We start from the raw sequence: 21,719 nt of genomic DNA, 5'->3' as shown, positions 1-21,719 counted from the left end.
GAGTTACTTATGACAAACCCACAGCCAATATCATACTTAATGGGCAAAAACTGGAAAAATTCCCTTTGAAAACTGGCACAAGACAGGGATGCCCTCTCTCATCACTCCTATTCAACATAGTGTTGGAAGTTCTGGCTAGGGCAATCAGGCAAGAGAAAGAAATGAAGCGTATTCAGTTAGGAAAAGAAGAAGTCAAATTGTCCCCTTTTGCAGATGGCATGATTGTATATTTAGAAAACCCCATCATCTCACCCCAAAATCTCCTTAAGCTGATAAGCAACTTCAGCAAAGTCTCAGCATACAAAATTAATGTGTAAAAATCACAACAATTCTTACAAACCAGTAACAGACAAACAGAAAGCCAAATCATGAATGAACTTCCATTCACAATTGCTTCAAAGAGAATCAAATACCTAGGAATCCAACTTACAAGGGAGGTAAAGGACCTCTTCAAGGAGAACTACAAACCACTACTCAGTGAAATAAAAGAGGACATAAACAAATGGAAGAACATACCATGCTCATGCATAGGAAAAATCAATATCGTGAAAATGGCCATACTGCCCAAGGTAATTTATAGGTTCAATGCCATTCCCATCAAGCTACCAATGAATTTCTTCACAGAATTGGAAAAAAACTGCTTTAAAGTTCATATGGAACCAAAAAAGAGCCCGCATTGCCAAGACAATCCTAAGTCAAAAGAACAAAGCTGGAGGCATCACACTACCTGACTTCAAACTATACTACAAGGCTACAGTAACCAAAACAGCATAGCACTGGTACCAAAACAGAGATATAGACCAATGGAACAGAACAGAACCCTCAGAAATAATACCACACATCTACAGCCATCTGATCTTTGACAAACCTGAGAGAAACAAGAAATGGGGAAAGGATTCCTTATTTAATAAATGGTGCTGGGAAAATTGGCTAGCCATAAGTAGAAAGCTGAAACTGGATCCTTTCCTTACTCCTTATACGAAAATTAATTCAAGATGGATTAAAGACTTAAATGTTAGACCTAAAACCATAAAAACCCTAGAGGAAAACCTAGGCAATACCATTCAGGACATAGGCATGGGCAAGGACTTCATGTCTAAAACACCAAAAGCAATGTCAACAAAAGCCAAAATTGACAAATGGGATCTCATTAAACTAAAGAGCTTCTGCACAGCAAAAGAAACTACCATCAGAGTGAACAGGCAACCTACAGAATGGGAGAAAATTTTTGCAATCTACTCATCTGACAAAGGGCTAATATCAAGAACCTACAAAGAACTCAAATTTACGAGAAAAAAACAAACAACCCCATCAAAAAGTGGGCAAAGGATATGAACAGACATTTCTCAAAAGAAGACATGCTTACAGCCAACAGATACATGAAAAAATGCTCATCATCACTGGCCATCAGAGAAATGCAAATCAAAACCACAATGAGATACCATCTCACACTAGTTAGAATGGCAATCATTAAAAAGTCAGGAAACAACAGGTGCTGGAGAGGATGTGGAGAAATAGGAACACTTTTACACTGTTGGTGGGATTGTAAATTGGTTCAACCATTGTGGAAAAGAGTATGGCAATTCCCCAAGGGTCTAGAACTAGAAATACCATATGACCCAGCCATCCCATTACTGGGTATATATCCAAAGGATTATAAGTCATGCTGCTATAAAGACACATGCACACGTATGTTTACTGTGGCACTATTCACAATAGCAAAGACTTGGAATCAACCCAAATGTCCACCAGTGACAGACTGGATTAAGAAAACGTGGCACATACACACCATGGAATACTATGCAGCCATAAAAAAGGATGAGTTCGTGTCCTTTGTAAGGACATGGATGCAGCTGGAAACCATCATTCTCAGCAAACTATCGCAAGAACAGAAAACCAAACACTGCATGTTCTCACTCATAGGTGGGAATTGAACAATGAGATCACTTGGACTCTGGAAGGGGAACATCACACACCAGGGCCTATTATGGGGAGGGGGGAGGGCAAAGGGATGGCATTGGGAGTTATATCTGATGTAAATGATGAGTTGATGGGTGCTGACGAGTTGATGGGTGCAGCACACCAACATGGCACAAGTATACATATGTAACAAACCTGCACGTTGTGCACATGTACCCTAGAACTTAAAGTATAAAAAAATAAAATAAAATAAAGATAGTCTGGAAACAATATAGACATATACATACAAACATAATTCATAATATAAATGATGTGCAAATATATATGAAGATAGTTATGATAAAGGCAGTATATTCAGTGGAAAAATAATTAATGTTAAACACTCAATAGTCAATAAAAGCTGCTAGAAAAACTGGTAAAAAAAAAAAAAAAAAAAAAAGAAAGAAAAAAAAAAAAGGGCTTCCAGAGGAAGAAATTTTCTGGCTCACAGTGAAGGCAAGAAATCGGAAAAATCCTGGAGAGAGAGACAATAAGACTAAAAAAATATGTACTAATAAAATGTAACATTTATTGAGTACTTAGTATACAGCATATAGTATGTCAAGTATCTTACATATACTAGCTTAAGTTTTATAATAAATTTAAAAAGCAGAAACTATCATTCCCACTTAATGAAAAGTGAATTAAAATTCAAAGGGATTAAGTATGCTGTAGACAGCACCACGTCTGCCTGGGTTACTTCATACCCTTCCTCTAACCACCACGCTATGAGCACTGAACCACACAAACCCTCCTTCCCCTGGTGGAATAGGTGACAGAATGGAAGCACTCCCTTCCTGTATTTATTTTCCCTTCTCTTCCCTTCTTTTCTCCCTTTCCTTCCTTCCTCAAACATCCTGAGTGTTCACTCTGTCAGTCACCTGTGGAACCTGTGGTTTCAGAGATGAATAAAATATGATCCCTATTCTAAAAAAGCATCCAGTCTAGCCCACCAAGTTAGTCATCTTCCAAGCCCTGGGACACACAAACAGGTGGATAAAAGAAAGATGATCCTATGGGTTGCATCAAAAGCATCTGAAAGGCTGCTGAGGTAAAGATGAAAACCCCACCTAGGGCTTCTTCCCACACATTTCTGGGGCTGAATCCTTAGAAGAGGTATTTAGCAGTAAGGGGTGAAAAGATTCATGCACAAATCACCAAAGTAATGCAGTTTTCATTAACTAGATTTATTAGTGAACTTGGGGGCAAGCATACCTGTCCCCTATTTCAAATATTCTCTGGAGTTCTGGGAGATGAACTATATGCCAATCTGGCCATATGCCAAGAGGCTACCTGGGGAGACAAGTGTATTAATAAAATTTCACCCACACAGGGGTTAAGAAATAAGTATAATTCTGAGCAGAAATAAATACGGTCCCTACTTTTAAACTATTACCTTAAACTGTATTAGTTTAAGGTAAAGGGAGCTTTTATCTTCCTAGATCATACTGCCAGTCATACTGCTCTGTGAGTGTCTGCCTCACAATCAGAATGCAGAGGTCCATTGACAGGAATGTTTTAAGAAGGAAAGATGGAAGGGGAGAGGTGGGAAGGAAGGGAGGGAGGAGACTTGGATGAGACAATAGAGTCATAGGAGATTAAGGGACGTTTGGGGCTTTGATACCAACTGGATTCTCTGCTACAAGACTTAGGTTTAGAAAGATACCCACCGCTTCCTCACAGATGCCTCATGATGCCCTAATCTCAAAAAGAATTTCAGGCTGACCTAGGGAGGCATTTTTGATCTCCCATGTGGATAAGGAGTTTCAGGCCTGCCATTCTTCTTGCTGAAGACTCACTGAGGGGAGGAGAGGTGAAGGTAAGGTTCTGCTTGAAATTCAACTAGTGCTGCATAAAGAATGATACACATGAAAAATTGATCATGACACTGCACTCAGGCAAATATTATTAATAATGCAATATTTAAACACACAATATATCCCTCTTAATGATGAAAAGAAACCCAAGGTCAAAGCAAATAAAAGTCATTCCAATGTTAACGAAAGGAAAAGAGAGAATTTCTCTACGCAAATCACTCCACAATAGCTTCCTTTACACCACCATCTAACAGAGTAAGTAGCCCTTCCATCAAGAGAGGTGGCAAAACCCTTCTCAACAAGAATACTTCAAACCACTAGGCAGTTCTAGAAAAGTACAGAATTCAGGAGTTTTATCCCTTCTTTTCTCATCTTCCCTTCTGTAAAATGAAGGTAATAATACCAAAGCCTTGTTTTCCCATCTGCAAAATGAGGAGGCTACTAGGTAATCTCCAAGTTACCAAATTGCAATTTTGAATATTTATAATTATGTAGATAAATTTGGAAGCTTCTTATAGAGCTGGGTACAAGCTCAGTTCCTTCACATACTTGGAGTAGGACCTTTGTCAAGTTACTTAACCCCTCTGAACCCCAGATTCGTAAGTGATAAAATGAGACAATAACATTCCTACCTCAGAGATTTATTTTGAGTTCTAGGTAATTCAAGATAATACTGCTAGTGAGAGGAGACATAAACATCAAGTCCAGGTCTGTTTAACTTCAAAGACTATGCTCTTTCCACTAAAATAGTAGAGAATACCAACAAGAAAAAATGTCTACAAAGCCAAGCACAGTGCAGCAGAAGCACAGGCTTTCTACTGTAGAATGCCAGAGGCAAGAGGAATTAACGTTGTCTGTGGGTGAAGGCAGCAAGTTGTTACATCAGGAAAAGAGCTCTGGAGTCAGACGCCAGTGATTCAAAACATTCTTGGTCTCAGTATCTTCTGCTGTAAAACAGGGAAAGTAACAGTACCTGCTTTACAGAGTCATTAAGAGTAAAGATGTAAAGGTTATGTATATAAGCATTCAGCACAGTACTAAGGATATAATAAAAAATGCAATAAATAATAGCCATTGCTATTATTATTCTTTAAATTACATGAAATTAAATATTATTATTATAAGTGATCAAAACTTCTAGAGTGACCTCAACACTGAACAAGATACTGGTAACCCTAAGAGAATTCTAAGTCCAGAATAGCATTATCTATTGGCTTTCCAACTTCTGTATCACAAAAGAAAAACTCTAGAAAACACATACTGTGGCCTTCAACCAGGCTTTATTCTCAGAGGTATTATTTACATTTCAGATTTATTATTGTCTCCCATGGTGCCGACATGAAATAACCTTCCATTCTCTTCCATGTTAAAAGACTACAGTGTTTCTTGGCTCCATAAATAATTCAGGGCTATATTAATATTTTAAGAAGAATAAGCAATATATTTGAACCCTAGAAAAACCACGAGGATTGAAATTAGTTATTTGTAGCTGAAAACTTAATTGCACCAACATATTGATTGTTTTTTCTTCCAGGTTTTATTGCCCACACAATGAAGAGTGCCTACTCTCATTCTAAATGCTGCATACTTAAGTATATCTGTTAGATTTTATTTTTATGAAAACTCAAAAGCATCCAACCATGAACTTAAATACTTTTGCCCATCTGATGCTAAACATAGAACCATTTGCCTTTCTTCACAGATATTTTTCTTAGGATGACGGATACTACTTTTCAAAAATATCAGATTTTTGAGTTAGCACTTATAACCTGGCTAATGAAAGAGAAGAAAACTATATTTTTTACCTACTATGACTCAAATATGTGTATGCATGATCTTATTTAACCCTTAAAATAACCTCCAACGTAGTTAATATCTTACATTTTTACAGATGAAGAAACTGAGGTACAAAGACATCAGTAACTTGTTCAAGGTCACAGGGCCAAAATGTGCATCCAACCCTAAAACCTAAGCTCTTTCCTCTAAACCAGGATGCCTCATAGTACTAATAATGATAGTAACAGGTAAGATATATTGAGCATTTACTATGTGCCAGGCACTGTTTTAAGATGTTTATCACAACAATCCTTTGAGATAGGGGCTATTTTTATCTCATTCCACAGGTCAGGAAAATAAAGATTAGATAGTTCCAGTGCCTTTTCCAAGTTTCTTTGATATTAAGTGATGTGCCAGAATTTCAGGTCATATAGCCTGGTTCTAGGGTTTATTTATCCTATACACACTATTGTTCTAGATAGCAAAATCTAAATAATAGAGAAGCAGGCTTCCATCAGTAAGTGAGTAAAGTAAGATGACAAGGGGCATCTTCTCAGTTCCACATGGGACACTAAACAGATATCTAATGACAATAAGGTGGCCATGACAGGAAACTCACAGATGATAAGCTAACAGTGTTAACAACACCTATTCCTGAATGTAGTCTTGGATCTTTATAGCAAACATGATCTCCTTGGTTGATCTATCAAAGTTGGCCCACCCAGTAAATCGATAGTCTACCAGGGGCCTCTGTACTACATGTAGTTGTACCCTAATGTTTCTTAAATTGTATCTAGACAGGGTATTGCCTCTATTATCTATGATGAAAGAGTTCCAGGAAGAGAAAGAATGTGCCCAGAGTTAGCTAAATGGTCATATCACATGTTACTTTTGGTTCGACAAGTTAGGTCAATTCCCAACTTGGTAAGTGGAATGAATTTAGGGGAAAATGGAAAAAAAGTCTCATTTTCTTCGTAGAAGTGCATGCATGTAAACACACTTTCATGCTACACACACACACACACACACACACACACACACACACAGTTCCTGGTCTCTCATATCCACTGGAAACACATAAGTACATGATGCCAGAGTTGTTGAAGTCTGGATCTGGAAACATAATCTTTGCAGATGGACAAATTCATCTGCTTGAAGACTTAGGTGGACTTAGCTCAAGAGTGAAGAATCTAGATCATCAGATGTTTATTGAATACCTGCTAAGTGTCAGGCCCTATGCTGAATCTCTGACTCTTGTTTGCTACCACTGCAGCTTCAATAATCTAATACCAATGTTTTGACTTCAACCTGGTCATGCACTTCTAGACCACACATTTCCTTTAGTTCAACACATCAGGGTAACAGCTCCCTATCTTACATTTGTGTTCATCCTGATGTTAATCATCCCTGGAGTAGACAATAGATGGGAAATTCACAATACCAGATGCTAACACAAGAGATGAGTCAAAGCTCTGAGAAAGAGCTATTGAATGTAAATGTCCATTTTCCTTGGACTTGAGTAATAAAATGGTGCATTGGCTATATATTGTTGTATACAACTTACTCCAAAAACTCTAGTGGCTTAAGACAGTAAACATTTGTTATCTCTCACAGTGTCAGAGAATGAGGAATCTGGGAGTAAATTAGCTAGATTGTTCTAGCCCAAGGCCTCTCATGAGGTTTTCATCAAGCTGTAGTGCTATAGACATCTGAAAACTTGACAGGAGCTACAGGAACTGCTTCCAAGCTCATTGGCATGGCTTGGAAGGCTTCAGTTCCTCATTACATAGGCCTTTCCATAGAACTTCTTGTGACATGGAAGCTGGCTTTACCCAGAGAGAAAAAAAGAGAGTGAGTGCAACCAAGATAGAACCCACCATATCTTTTACAACCTTATCTCACAGTAATATAACCTTATCAATTAATATAACCTTATCACTAATGCCAGATTTTATTTATCACACATACTAACTATGGTACATAGTGGAGACTACACAAGAGTTTAGGGTGAAGATCACTGGGAGCCATCTTGAAGGGTAGCTATTAATACCATAAATAGCAAACAATACAATCATTAGAGTCAACTGAAAGGTATTACTTAACATTCAGTCAAACCTATTTTGGAACAAAGAAACAACTAAAATAATTTGATTTAATTTAGGTTAATTGGTTGTTGAATGAATTTAGTTCAAGTGGGGGTTAACTATATTTATGATTTTCATATTTTTAATGAGCAAAAGTTTGGCAGACATTTTTTTCTTTTTTCATTTGTTTTTATTATACTTTAAGTTCTAGGGTACATGTGCAGAACGTGCAGGTTTGTTACATAGGTATACACGTGCCATGGTTGTTTGCTGCACCCATAAACCCATCATCTACGTTAGTTATTTCTCCTAATGCTATCCCTCCCCTAGTACCCCACCCCTCAGAAGGCCCTGGTGTGTGATGTTCCCCTTCCAGAGTCCAAGTGATCTCATTGTTCAATTCCCACCTATAAGTGAGAACATGCAGTGTTTGGTTTTCTGTTCTTGTGTTACTTTGCTGAGAATGATGTTTTCCAGCTTCATCCATGTCCCTACAAAGGACATGAACTCATCCTTTTTTATGGCTGCATAGTATTCCATGGTGAATATGGGACACATTCTCTTTATCCAGTCTATCATTGATGGGCATTCAGATTGGTTCCAAGTCTTTGCTATTGTGAACAGTGCCGTAATAAACATACATGTGCATGTGTCTTTATAGCAGAATGATTTATAATCCCTTGGGTATATACCCAGTAATGGGATTGCTGGGTCAAATGGTATTTCTGGACCTAGCTCCTTGAGGAATCACCACACTGTCTTCCACAATGGTTGAACTAATTTAAATTCCCACCAACAGTGTAAAGCATTCCTATTTCTCCACATCCTCTCCAGCACCTGTTGTTTCCTGTCTTTTTAATGATTGCCATTCTAACTGGCATGATATGGTATCTCATTGTGATTTTGATTTGCATTTCTCTAATGACCAGTGATGATGAGCTTTTCTTCATATGTTTCTTGGCTGCATGTATATGTTCTTTTGAGAAGTGCCTGTTCATATCCTTCACCTACTTTTTGATAGGATTGTTTGTTTTTTCTTGTAAATTTGTTTAAGTTCTTTGTAGATTCTGGATATTAGCCCTTTGTCAGATGGATAGATTGTAAGAATTTTCTCCCATTCTGTAGGTTGCCTATTCACTCTAATGATAGTTTCTTTTGCTGTGCAGACGTTCTTAGGGAAAGGATTCCCTAGTTAATAAATGTTGTTGGGAAAACTAGCTAGCCATATGCAGAAAGCTGACACCGGATCCCTTCCTTACACCTTACACAAATATTAACTCAAGATGGATTAAAGACTTAAATGTAAGACCTAAAATCATAAAAACTCTAGAAGAAAACCTAGGCAATACCATTCAGGTCATAGGCATGCGCAAAGACTTCATTACTAAAACACCAAAAGCAATGGCAACAAAAGCCAAAATTGCCAAACGGGTTCTAATTAAAGAGCTTCTGCACAACAAAAGAAACTATCATTGAGCAAGTTTCTTAATCCTGAGTTCTAATTTGATTGTACTGTGGTCTGAGAGACTGTTTCTTATGATTTCCATTCTTTTGCATTTGCTGAGGAGTGTTTAACTTCCAATTATGCGGTCAATTTTAGAATAAGTGCCATGTAGAGATGAGAAGAATGTATATTCTGTTGATTTGGGGTGGAGAGCTCTGTAGATGTCTATTATGCTTGCCTGGTCAAGAGCTGAGTTCAAGTCCTGAATATCCTTATTAATTTTCTGTCTTGTTGATCTGTCTAATGTTGACAGTGGGATGTAAAAGTCTCCCACTATTATTCTGTGGGAGTCTAAGTCTCTTTGTAGGTCTCTAAGAACTTGCTTTATGAATCTGGGTGCTCCTGTATTGGATGCATATATATTTAGGATAATTAGCTCTTCTTGTTGCAGATCCCTTTACCATTATGTAATGCCCTTCTTTGTCTCTTTTGATCTTTGTTGGTTTAAAGTCTGTTTTCTCATATCAGACTAGGATTGCAACACCTGCTTTTTTTGCTTTCCATTTGCTTGGTAAATCTTCCTCCATCCCTTTATTTTGAGCCTATGTGTGTCTTTGCATGTGAGATGGGTCTCCTGAATACAGCACACCAATGGGTCTTGACTCTTTATCCAATTTGCCAGTCTGTGTCTTTTAATTGGGGCATTTAGCCCATTTCCATTTAAGTTACTATTGTTATTTGTGAATCTGATCCTGTTATTATGATGCTAGCTGGTTATTTTGCCCATTAGTTGATTCAGTTCCTTCATAGTGTCAATGGTCCTTACAATTTGGTCTGTTTTTGCACTGGCTGGTACTAGTTTTTCCCTTCCATATTTAGTGCTTCCTTCATGAGCTCTTGTAAGGCAGGCCTGGTGGTGACAAAATCTCTCAGCATTTGCTTGTCTATAAAGGATTTTATTTCTCCTTCATTTATGAAGCTTAGTTTGGCTGGATATGAAATTCTGGATTGAAAATTCTTTTGTTTAAGAATGTTGAATATTGGCCCCCACTCTCCTGGCTTGTAGGGTTTCTGCAGAGAGATCTGCTGTTAGTCTGTTGGGCTTTCCTTTGTGGGTAACCCCACCTTTCTCTCTGGCTGCCCTTAACATTTTTCCTTCATTTCAACTTTGGTGAATCTGATGATTATGTGTCTTGGGGTTGCTCTTCTCGAGGAATATCTTTGTGGTGTTCTCTGTATTTCCTGAATTTGAATGTTGGCCTGTCTTGCTATGTTGGGGAAGTTCTCCTGGATCATATCCTGAAGTGTATTTTCCAATTTGATTCCATTCTCCCCTCGTCACGTTCAGGTACACCAATCAAATATAGATTTGTTCTTTTCACATATGCCCATATTTCTTGAAGGTTTTGTTCATTCCATTTCATTATTTTTTCTCTAATCTTATCTTCATACTTTATTTCATTAAGTTGATCTTCAGTCTCTGATATCCTTTCTTCCATTTGATCAATTCAGTTATTGATACTTGTGTATGCTTCAGGAAGTTCTCGTGCTGTGTTTTTCAGCTCCAGGAGGTAATTTATGTTCTTCTCTAAACTGGTTATTCTAGTTTGCAATTCGTCTAACCTTTTTTCAAGCTTCTTAGCTCATTGCATTGGGTTAGAACATGCTCCTTTAGCTCAGAGGAGTTCGTTATTGCATACCTTCGAAGCATACTTCTGTCAATTTGTCAAACTCATTCTCCATCCAGTTTTGTTCCCTTGCTGGTGAGGAGTTTTGATACTTTGGAGGAGAAGAAGTGTTCTGGTTTTTGGAATTTTCAGCCTTTTTTGCACTGGTTTCTCCCCATCTTTGTGGATTTATCTATGTGGGTCTTTGATGTTGGTGACCTTCAGATGGGGTCTCTGATTGGACGTCCTTTTAGTTGATGTTGATGTTATTCCTTTAGGTTTGTTAGTTTTCCTTCTAACAGTCAGGCCCCTCTGCTGCAGGTTTGCTGGAGTTTGCTGGAGGTCCACTCCAGACCCTGTTTGCCTGGGTATAATCAGCAGAGGCTGCAGAACAGCAAATATTGCTGCCTGATCCTTCCTTTGGAAACCTCATCCCAGAGGAGCACCCACCAGATGCCAGCTGGAGCTCTCCTGTATGAGGTGTCTGTCAGTCCCTACTGGGAGGTGTCTCCCAGTCAGGAGACATGGGGGTCAGTGACCCACTTGAGGAGGCAGTCTGACCCTTAGCAGAGTGTGAACACTATGCTGGGAGATCCACTGCTCTCTTTAGAGCCATCAGGCAGGGATGTTCAAGTCTGCTGAAGCTGTGCCCACAGTTGCCCCTTCCCCCAGGTACTCTTTCCAAGGGAGACAGGGGTTTTATCTATAAGCCCCTGACTGGGGCTGCTGCCTTTTTTTCAGAGATGCCCTGCCCAGAGAGGAGGAATCTAGAGAGGCAGTCTGGCCATAGTGGCCTTGCTGACCTGTGGCGGGCTCTACCCAGTTCGAACTTCCAGGTGCCTTTGTTTACACTGTAAGGTTAAAACTGCCAACTCAAGCCTCAGCAATGGCCAACGCCCCTCCCCCCATCAAGCTTGAGCATTCCAGATCGACCTCAGACTTCTGTGCTGGCAGTGAGAATTTCAAGCTAGTGGCTTTTAGCTTTCTGGGCTCCCTCAGGGTGGGAACCACCAAACTAGACCACTTTGCTCCCTGGCTTCAGCCCCCTGTCCAGGGAATGAACAGTTCTGTCTTGCTGGCACTTCAGGTGCCCCTAGGGTATGAAAAAAAAAAAAACTCCTGCAGCTAGCTCAGTGTTTGCCCAAATGGTCGCCCAATTTTGTGCTTGAAACCAGGGCACCTACTCTGTAGGCACTAGAGGGAATCTCCTGGTCTGCCAGTTGCAAAGGCCTTAGGAAAAGCACAGTATCTGGAGCAGAGTAACAGTTCCTCATGGCACAATCCCTCACAGCTTCCCTCGGTTAGGAGAGGGAGTTCCCTGACCTCTTGTGCTTCCTGGGTGAGGTGATGCTCCACCCTGCTTTAGCTCACCCTCTGTGGGCTGCACCCACTGTCCAACCAGTCCCAGTGAGATGAACTGGGTACCGCAGTTGGAAATGCAGAAATCACCCACCTTCTGCATCAATCTCACTGGGAGCTTCAGACTGGAGCTCTTCCCATTCTGCCATCTTGCCAGCTATCTCCCAGTGGCTATTAAAACATCTATTTATAATTTTCAAAGGTTCCTGAGACTTCCTTAGGTTTGGATGATTAGCCTCTCAGGGCTAATAATATTTCTATTCTAGTTTCACATCTGGACACTCCTTCTATACCTAGCCCCTCCTTGCCTTTGTGATTGGCTGTTCCTTTGGCTGGTCTACTGGCTTTTTGATTCTATAACTCACCCAAGACTCTGTTTCTCAATTTTCCCTTTTAGTTCTTCACACTGAAGACTGCCCACGGGGAACACACATACTGCAATGTTCCAGCCATAGCTTCTAAGATATTACTCCCTGCCCAGAGCTTAGCAGTCCCTCTCAGGATCATGCCTCTTGGGAAGGAGCCATTTGAGAACCACTTTTTAATTGTGTGGTCTTGAGAAAACTTCAGTTTTCTTGACTTTCTGAGCCTCATTTTCCTATCTGCAAAATGAAAATAAAATTACTTAGTTACCCAACAAGTGCAATCTCTTACTAGCTGTTTGATCTTGAGAACTTATTTAATCTCACTTTTCCTCATCTGGGCAACAGAGATAGGGGTACCTTTCTCAGAGGGTTGTGAATATTGTGATAATATATGTTAAGCACTTAGCATTATGGTCAGTAATTAGTTTGCAATCAATAAACACTGGCCACTATGTTAATAAATATCATATCATACTATAATAATAATAGCAATTATGATGATGATGGTGGTGATGATGATGATGATGATGCTCTGTCTGATTTTTCTATCATGTTCCTAAAATTGACATTACTCTGTCCAGAAATTGACATCTCATCCCCAAACATGTGCCCCATATTTCTGGAGTTATTGTAAAAGGAACATCATATATTTGCATGTATAAATTCCAGAGCATATATGAAACACATGACACAGTCATACTCAGTAAATGTCTGATAAATGAATAAATGAACAAATGAATGAATGTCTTATATTTGCTAAGAATTAGGGTTGGTATTTACTTGTTCTTGCCTATGAGAACAAAAATAAATCCACAACTTAGTATTCATATTTTCATGCAACAGCCTTAAAGTTGATCTTTCATGAATTCCTGAACAAATCTGCTATTCCAGTGAAACCAATATAATAAGCTTATACTTTCTACTTTGTGTAGTAGTAGACAGGTTTTGGACTTTGAAATCTTTGACCCGAATTTTAATTATAGCTCCCTCATTTACTACCTCTGAGACCTAAGACAGGTCCCTTAACCTTTCTGAGTTTTGATTTTCTCCTCTGTAATGTGGAAATAGTAATTAGTCCTCAATATAATTGTGAGATTTTGGTAAGCTGATATATATTTTAAAATGATAGCACAGCAATTAACACATAATGGAAAATCAATAACTATGAGTTTCTTTGTTGTTTTGCTTGATACCTATTTTTGAAAAAGCAATTCAGTAATATGTATCAATTCTGAAACTCCTCCTTCTATCCAACAATTCCATCTCTGGGTATTTTCCTCAGGAGGTGACCTGAACAAAGACAAATATTTATATATAGCTATATTTTACCATATCTGCATTTTTAATGGAACTCTTCATCAATTGGTAAATAGGCCCTTACAAAGAAGACATTCATTTAGGATAACCCTGGGAACTATTTTAGTGTTTACCTCATCATCAAGCTAGCATTTAGAACAAGTACTCTTTCACACATTCATTCCCTTACTCATTCAACAAATATTTATTTGAGCATTAACTACATGCAGGGCAGAGTGAAAGAGAATAAAGAGATGAATAAGACACTTTCCTCCTTCTCATCAAGCTTATAATGTGGTAAAAATACATGTTGCTGATCCACCATTCTTCTCTGATTCTGGCAGACTCTTACTCATCCCTTGGTCACAGTTCAAATGTCACCTAACATTTGATAGATTCTCTGACCTTCCTAGTAATCAAAGTACTTGGTTCCTTCCTATTTGTTTCCATAGGATTCTGTACATACCTATTTTTATGGTTGACCACATTATATTGTTAGAGTATATATTAAAAATATCTTGTCTCCTTTACTGGACTATGAGCCTCTCAATACAAAATACTCCTCAGTTTTGTTCAAATTTTAAAGGCTGCGGCAATAAATTAGGTAATTATGTTCAATAAGTGTCTGTTGATGTATGAATGAATTAATGAACAAATGGAAATCAATCGCACGTTATAACTATGACTTAATTTAAAATGTTAGGATATTTCCTGAAAGATGAATACAACTTTAAAGGAGGCTAAAGAAGAGATAGTTCATCAGGTTTGGAAAGCAAGAAAGGCATGATGGAGAGGGTAGAAGTTGACAAGAGCCTCAAAAAATAGAAAGGATCACAATAAAAAATGAATCATGGGGTATTCTGGGTCTATGGATTAACCTTAGCAAAAGCACAGAGCTAGGAAAGTTGGAATAGGGGTATGGTTTATGCATGTTTGGAGGCCAGTATGAAATCCCACTCACGGAGCCGTTAGAAAGTCAGGATAGGAAGGGAGATTAGAACCATTTTTGAGGACCTTGAAAGAGTGAAGAATTTATTGTGAATTTTATAGGTTGTGTGCATAGTATATGTGTGTAGGAGGTTTCAAGGAATATATTTTAGGAAAACAAAAGTCACTCAGGAAAGTAGTCCCAGCAATATATCAATTATACCTGGATGTAGGGGTCGTGTAGGAATGAGAATGCAGAGATGCAGGTAGAGACCAAATAGGAGGCCAGAGGAAGGAAATTTAGGTTAGGGTAATGGGGTCAGAGACACACTTACAGGAAAACTACCAGGTCAGTTGCCTTAGCTTTGGGGCACCAAATATTACATAGGAGCATATCTCCCAAGTATTCACAAAGGGAATACATTAAAACCTCTATCCCCCAGTAACTCGAGACCAAGATTTCAGTGCTGCTGTTATATAAAATGAATGAGGTCCAGGCTCTGATTTTAGAGAGCTTTTTAGCCCAAGAAGGAGACAAAGAAGCATACAAGCAACTGTAATCTTAGATAGGCTATGATAAGTGACAAAGGCATAAGAAAAAGAGATCCCAAAGGTTCAGAGCTCTAGTTCTTGTGACCTGCTTTGTAATCTTATCTTCTTAGGACTGCTTTGCTCTGTATTCATGTCTAACTCTGCTAGTTAATGTTAGTAAAGTTAGGAAAGGTATAACCTCAGGAATGTCACTTAACCTTCCTGGGATTCATTTTGTCATCTGTTACCTATTGATACCTAAAATTATGTTTGTTTGCTTCAGCTGTGGAATATTATCTATCTTTGGTCTCCCGTCACTATGCCCACTCACCTGTGGGATACTCCACAGTTTTCATTTTCCCTCTGCAGAGCTGACCATTCAACTTGTTGTGACCAAGGATTTCTATAAATTTTGAGCAACTAGAGAACTTTTCAGCACAAGGAGCTTGCTTAACTCACTATTGGGTGGGGTTTAGAGCCAGTTCCATAGTCTCTCTACTCCTTTTATGGAAAGGCTGCTGCTGCCTTTCCATAAATAATCAGTAGGAACATACTCCAAAACAGCTCCTAAATGGAGCAATGTATAATGTGTATGCCTGAAACATTCCATGTACATCTGGTTGGTACTGACTAGAAGTGTTAAGAGTTTGGTGAGGTCTAGATAAGTGAGGAAGATAGATGATACTTAAAGGATATAGACAAGGGGAAGAATTTCTGGAGGAATAATAACAAGAGCAAAGGCATGAGGGAAGAAATTGATATGGATAGAACAGTAAAGAAATCTTCCAGATTTAGAAAAAAGATTTGTAGAAAGTCATAAAGAAAATAACAGGAGGAGAGAAACATTCACTCAACATGGAAGCACAAGGAGACAAATTTGAGTTTACTTCAAGAAAAACATTTCACATTATCACCAGAGATATATTTGTTAAGAGAAAGACTGGGCTTCCTTGGAAGGTGATATGCGGCTTGTGGCTAAAAGAATATGAGTGGAGACTGAATGTCTACTTTGGCAAGCTGTTGTCGGGGATATTCCTACCTCGACTAGGCAACTGGCATTGAATTATGAACTCCAAAATTGGAAGCGAATTTAATAAATAGTAGAATCTTGATAATGTGATAAGAGATGAGAAAAATGGTACAGAAGAAGAACAGACAAGAAAGGGAAAAGGAGGGAGGGAATGAGGGAAGGAAAGAGACAGAGAAGAGATGGAGGAAATAAATAAAATTAAATAAGAAAAAGGTGAAAAGAGAAAAATAAGAAAGTTATTGAGGGAGGGAAGAAAGGAGGGAGGGAAAAAAGGGAGGAAGGAAGGAATAAAGGGATGCATGGTTGAATCATGTCCAAATTGGTACACTAAGCATAGGTCCTCTCAACTCAATATTATTAATAATAATAAACTCCTGGGGTCTATCCATCCATGAATTTATGATTATGTGACCAACCATGAATAGGACATGGATGCTTCTAGTAATGAAAAATAAGGAAGAGGGGCCCAGCTTTAGGTTCTGGACCCTTTCAAGAAGAAAAACAACAGCTAGCTAATAAGGCATTCTAATTGACTGCATCTTGTGGACTTTAAAAGTGTCGGAGCAATTTAACATTTAACAGCTAAATAATATATTTTACATCCCTGCCTTGGTAATTTAATAAACTGTGGTGCCTTTGGGGATCCAGCTTCATATAAATTAACTGCCTTCAACTTGGAGCATCGGGGTCTTTATCTTTTGTCAGCTTAATTATGTGTTTAATTTTACTTTTAACATTTTTAAAAATGACCCACACTAACAACAGCCTCAATTGTTTAATTAAACAAATGGATACTGTTGTATCTGGCATGATCAAAACTCTAATTTGTCATGTTAATGTTCTGTAGGGAGCCAAGAGCTCCAAGATGGTACTTAGGCAAGTCATGTGCTCCAAAGTCTATCTGCTTACCTTTTCCAGAGTAATTTAGTGGTTTAACTTGGTTCTGTAGCTATCTTAGTACTAATCTGTAACTGAGTCTCCCAGAACTCTAATATGTTATTAGGTATTTATATAATTTATCTTTGTAGAAAGCTTTGCATGGTGTAGATTATAGACTTGAATTGCGTAACATGTACATCCAGAACAATTTAAGCTCCCAAGGTATTAAAGTCCGTAGGCAATACATCAGCCTATAGCCAGTCGTCCGCATTACATCCTTATACCTCCTGTCAAACCATTACTTGCATTTTCAGACATATCACCTTTATGCCAGTTCTAACCTGGTCCTTCATAGTTCTGTTCAACTTTTACTTCATAATCACATAAAAGCAGGAGTCTTAACCCTTTGCTACACCCAGAATCTTAGCCTTGACCTCTTGTACTGGCTTGCTTACTAGTCTATATCCTGACTTACTGATAATCCTCATGACTTTTAACTTCATGACTCTTTTCTTCCCCATTTTGGACCAAGATTAATTTCATGTTTCAGAAACACATTAATAGCCCTTTCAATATAGCTTGGTGTCCACAATAGTCTAGGTGACCACACCCAATGTTTATACTGTGGTTTCCTGTAGAGCTTCTGAATGTCTCTTACCTAACCTTTTCCACACACAATTGTCAAACAGTTTTCCTACAAAAAGCTTTGATCATTGTCTTCCTGCCTAAAAGCCATTCAGTAATTTCATATTGTCACCAGCATAAAGTGCAAGTTCCTTAAAAAGATAATCAATACCTTTCAAACTTTAGCTCAAGGCCAATATGTTAAATTTATCTGCCTCTAGTTTCCTATTACTATATTTATATGTTGATAGAATATAGACCTCTCATTTTTCCTGGAATGTATTTTACACACTCTCTCTTTCACTTTTGCTCACATTTTTTCCAAATGCCTAGTTATCATTATTTCTACTTCTCTCTCTGACAGAACAGATACCCTCTACTAGAAAGCCCACCATAATTTCTTGATTATATTAACATAAGCTGGGTCAGTGATCACATCACCATATCATTCATTACTCAAAGAAGGCTGGCATCATGAATAGACTAGGTACCTGCCTAGGTCTTTGAGCTCTATAAATGCTCCACTGCTCCTTCCCAAACGGAGGATATTTCCTTAGGTTGAGGCCTAGAGAATGAAAAGGAGTGGCTATAGAAAGAGCATAGCAGGCCAAAGGACCATTATATACAAAGGTAGAAAATAAATCATTATATTCTAGGAATTCCATGTGCTCTATGTTATGATTCAACTGAGATTCAGACTAGGAAGAAAAAAATTGTATTTGTTTTAGAGAATGTTGGGTACACAGAATTAAATTAGTGCAAATCCATGCTTCATGAGACACTGTCATCATCTGTCTGCACATGACCTTATTGTACTTTATTTTGTTTTGTTTACAATTGGTTCTCTGCAGGTTCTGCATCCACAGATTAAAACAACAGTGGATTAAAAATACTATTTTAAAAATAATAAAAATAACAATACAACAATAATATAATTCTTTTAAAAATATAGTATAACAACTATTTACATAGCATTTACATTGTCTTAGGTATTTAAAGTAATCCAGAGATAATTTTAAGTGTATGGGAGGATGTGTAGGTTATATGCAAATGCTACCCTATTTTATGTAAGGGACTTCAGCAGTCACAGATTTTGATATCCGAGGGTGCTCCTGGAACCAATACCTAAGAACACTAAACCATGCCTATATTTATTTTTAAAATAAATTTTACATTTTACCATTATGACCAGGGCTGCTATGATCAATCTTGTATCCTCATGCACATTTTAAGAGTTCTTTTGAATACTAACCTAAAAGTAGAATTGCTGGCTACTATGTAAATGTTCAGATAATGCCAAATTGCTGTGATCTGGAGGGTAGCAATTAGAGAAATAGTCCAGATGAGAACACTCAATAGTCCAGATGAGAATACTCAACCAAGTTATTCACCTCCCCAGGTTGCTCAAGCATGCTTTTTCCTTGATGCTACTGATAATCCTATGGAAAGATCACCTGGCACCAACCACAGTCTTGGAGGTTAAAGAAGAAAGGGTTTATCTTCATTGGAGTGAGATTTTTGAGCTCCTTCACTACTTTTACGGTGGGGGTCATGTTGCCTTGGCACTTGTGCCTGTTCGGCCAGCTAGGTCTATTGTGGGTGCGGCCCTAGATTTTTATGTTTTAGGAATAACCCAGCAGAGTTTGGCTTCATGTCTTGCATCATGTAACTCTTGCCACCTGCACCAAGGACTTCCCTGTTGTTTCGGAGGTACAATAACTATGGTACCTGCTTGATGCCCACACACTCATATTGGCTCACCTAACTGGACCCATGAGACTTCAGGCCACGGGTGGGCCAGCATGGAGTGCACTGGTTGCATACCATCCATCTCCTAGTGACTCATTCTGTATCCTGTGATTCACTCTGCTGATGTCTCTGCTGCTGTCAGCAGCCGCTGGGGACCAGGAGGCACAATCTAATGTATGGAGGGAGTTGATGCTTTATGGGGCACATTTTTCACTAATGAGAAATGAGAAAGATGGAGAAACAAAGCTGTGGTCAGCCAGTAACCTGCCTATATATGCTTCCTAAACCTCTTCTCCATATTAATTGCCTTTTTGTCTCACTCTTGGTGCCCTGAGATTGCCTTCAATCCAAATTGAAAAGCAGTATTAGCAGAAGTTTTTGCCTCAGGGAAGCCAAGTAGCATTTTAGACTAGCAAAGCCATATAAGAGAAAGTACAATACTAAAGCAGTGGAAGTGTCACAGTTGTAGAAAGGAAGGAAACTCAGCTCAGCTGTAGCACAGTACACACCCTCTCCTCTAACTCACAGATTGCCTGGCCAGCTAAATAGCTGGTTGTGCCTTGCCCTGTGATACCTCCTGATCTGTATAACAACTGAATTATTCCTTGCTGAACTGATTACATCAGTCCATTTCTATTCCTATAAGGGCCTGCATTTTTCCGTTTCACTTTTTACAGCTTCATCAGTTCCAACCCAGATCATCCATGTCATGTGGTCACATATTTTGTTTTATTGAGGTGAAACTCATAAAACAAAATTAACTACAATTTTAAAGTAAACAATTCAGTGACATTTAACACAGTCACAACAATGTTTTGCAACCACCACCTCTATCTAGTTCTGAAACATTTTCATCACTTCAGAAGGCAGCCCATTAAGCAGTTATTCCCCATCCTGCTTAGAGGATGAAGTTTAAATTCATGTGTGTTGAGCGATGTGCTGAGCAACATCTGCCTTACTACTTTGAGGTCACTCCATCCATACACTAAGCCTATAAAGTCAGATTTTTTTCTCTGGTTTTGCAGATGAGAAAACTGAGGTTTAAACAGGTTAGATGAGATATTCAGATGACCAGAACTCAAGTTTGCATAAAGACAAACCCCAACCCTTTCCACTAAACCGTGCTGCCTCAAAATTGTGAATATTTTTCTCACTTATAAGTGGGAGCTAAGCAATGGGTATGCAAAGGCATACTGAGTGGTATAATGGACTTTGGAGACTCACAAGGGGGAAGAGCAGGAGAGGAGTGAGGGATAAAAAACTACAAATTGGGTACAATGTACACTACTTAGGTGATGGATGCACTAAAACGTCAGGCTTCACCACTATAAAATTCATACAGGTAACCAAAAACCACATGTACCCCAAAAGCTATTGAAATAAAAAGTATATATAAATTTATAACATATTTATATATTATATATAAATATTATATATTATATATTATATATTTATATTTTGTCTCACTCTTGGTTCCATGAGTTATTGCATATTTATATTTATATAATATGTATTATGTAAAATATTTATATATAAATATAATATATAAATATGTTTATATAATATATACATTTATCTTACATAAATGCATATATTTATATTCATATATAAATATTTGTACATTATAATTATAGATTTATATATAAATATTTATATACATTAATATACAAATATGTTTACATTTAAATATTTGTATTTATATAAACATAAACATATTAATGCATACATATTCATTAATACACTGAAAGTCAAATATATAAAATATATAATACATAATTTAAGTATGTATATAAATATATATATATAAATTGTGACTATTTTGAGAACATTTAAAACTTATCCTTGGATATACATAACAATATTAAACCTTAAATAGTTGATTCTTTGTTATGGTAGTTATCTATTTCTATATGAAATCACCCCAAAGCTTAGTGAGTTACAGTAACAACCATTTATTTGCACAAAATTATGTCCATTGGGAATTTGGTCTAGACTTAGCTGGGTAGTTTGACAGCTTCTTCACATAATAGCAGAAGCATTCTAATAGTACCAAAGCAGATATGGCAAGGGCTCTTAATGTCTGAACAGCTTCAGAAATCACAAAGTGTTTTTTCTGACACATTCTAGTGGTCAAAACAAGTCTTAAGGCCAGTCCAGACTGAAAGCCTGAGAAATAGATTCCACATCCTCATGAGAAAAGTGTTAATGTCAC

At 37.9% G+C, this 21,719-nt stretch overlaps 1 protein-coding gene across 15 annotated transcripts in view; it reads right to left on the bottom strand.

Annotated features, from left to right (window-relative positions):
* LOC107126370 (AGBL carboxypeptidase 4) overlaps positions 1–21,719 on the bottom strand; it is a 1,456,730-nt gene that overhangs the window by 642,950 nt on the left and 792,061 nt on the right. The window lies entirely within an intron of this gene.

The sequence above is a fragment of the Macaca fascicularis genome, chromosome 1 (assembly GCF_037993035.2).
Source record: "Macaca fascicularis isolate 582-1 chromosome 1, T2T-MFA8v1.1".
NCBI classification, from domain to species: Eukaryota; Metazoa; Chordata; class Mammalia; order Primates; family Cercopithecidae; genus Macaca; species Macaca fascicularis.
Note: the sequence above shows the minus strand (reverse complement) of the source record. Positions and strands in the feature narration are given on the sequence as shown.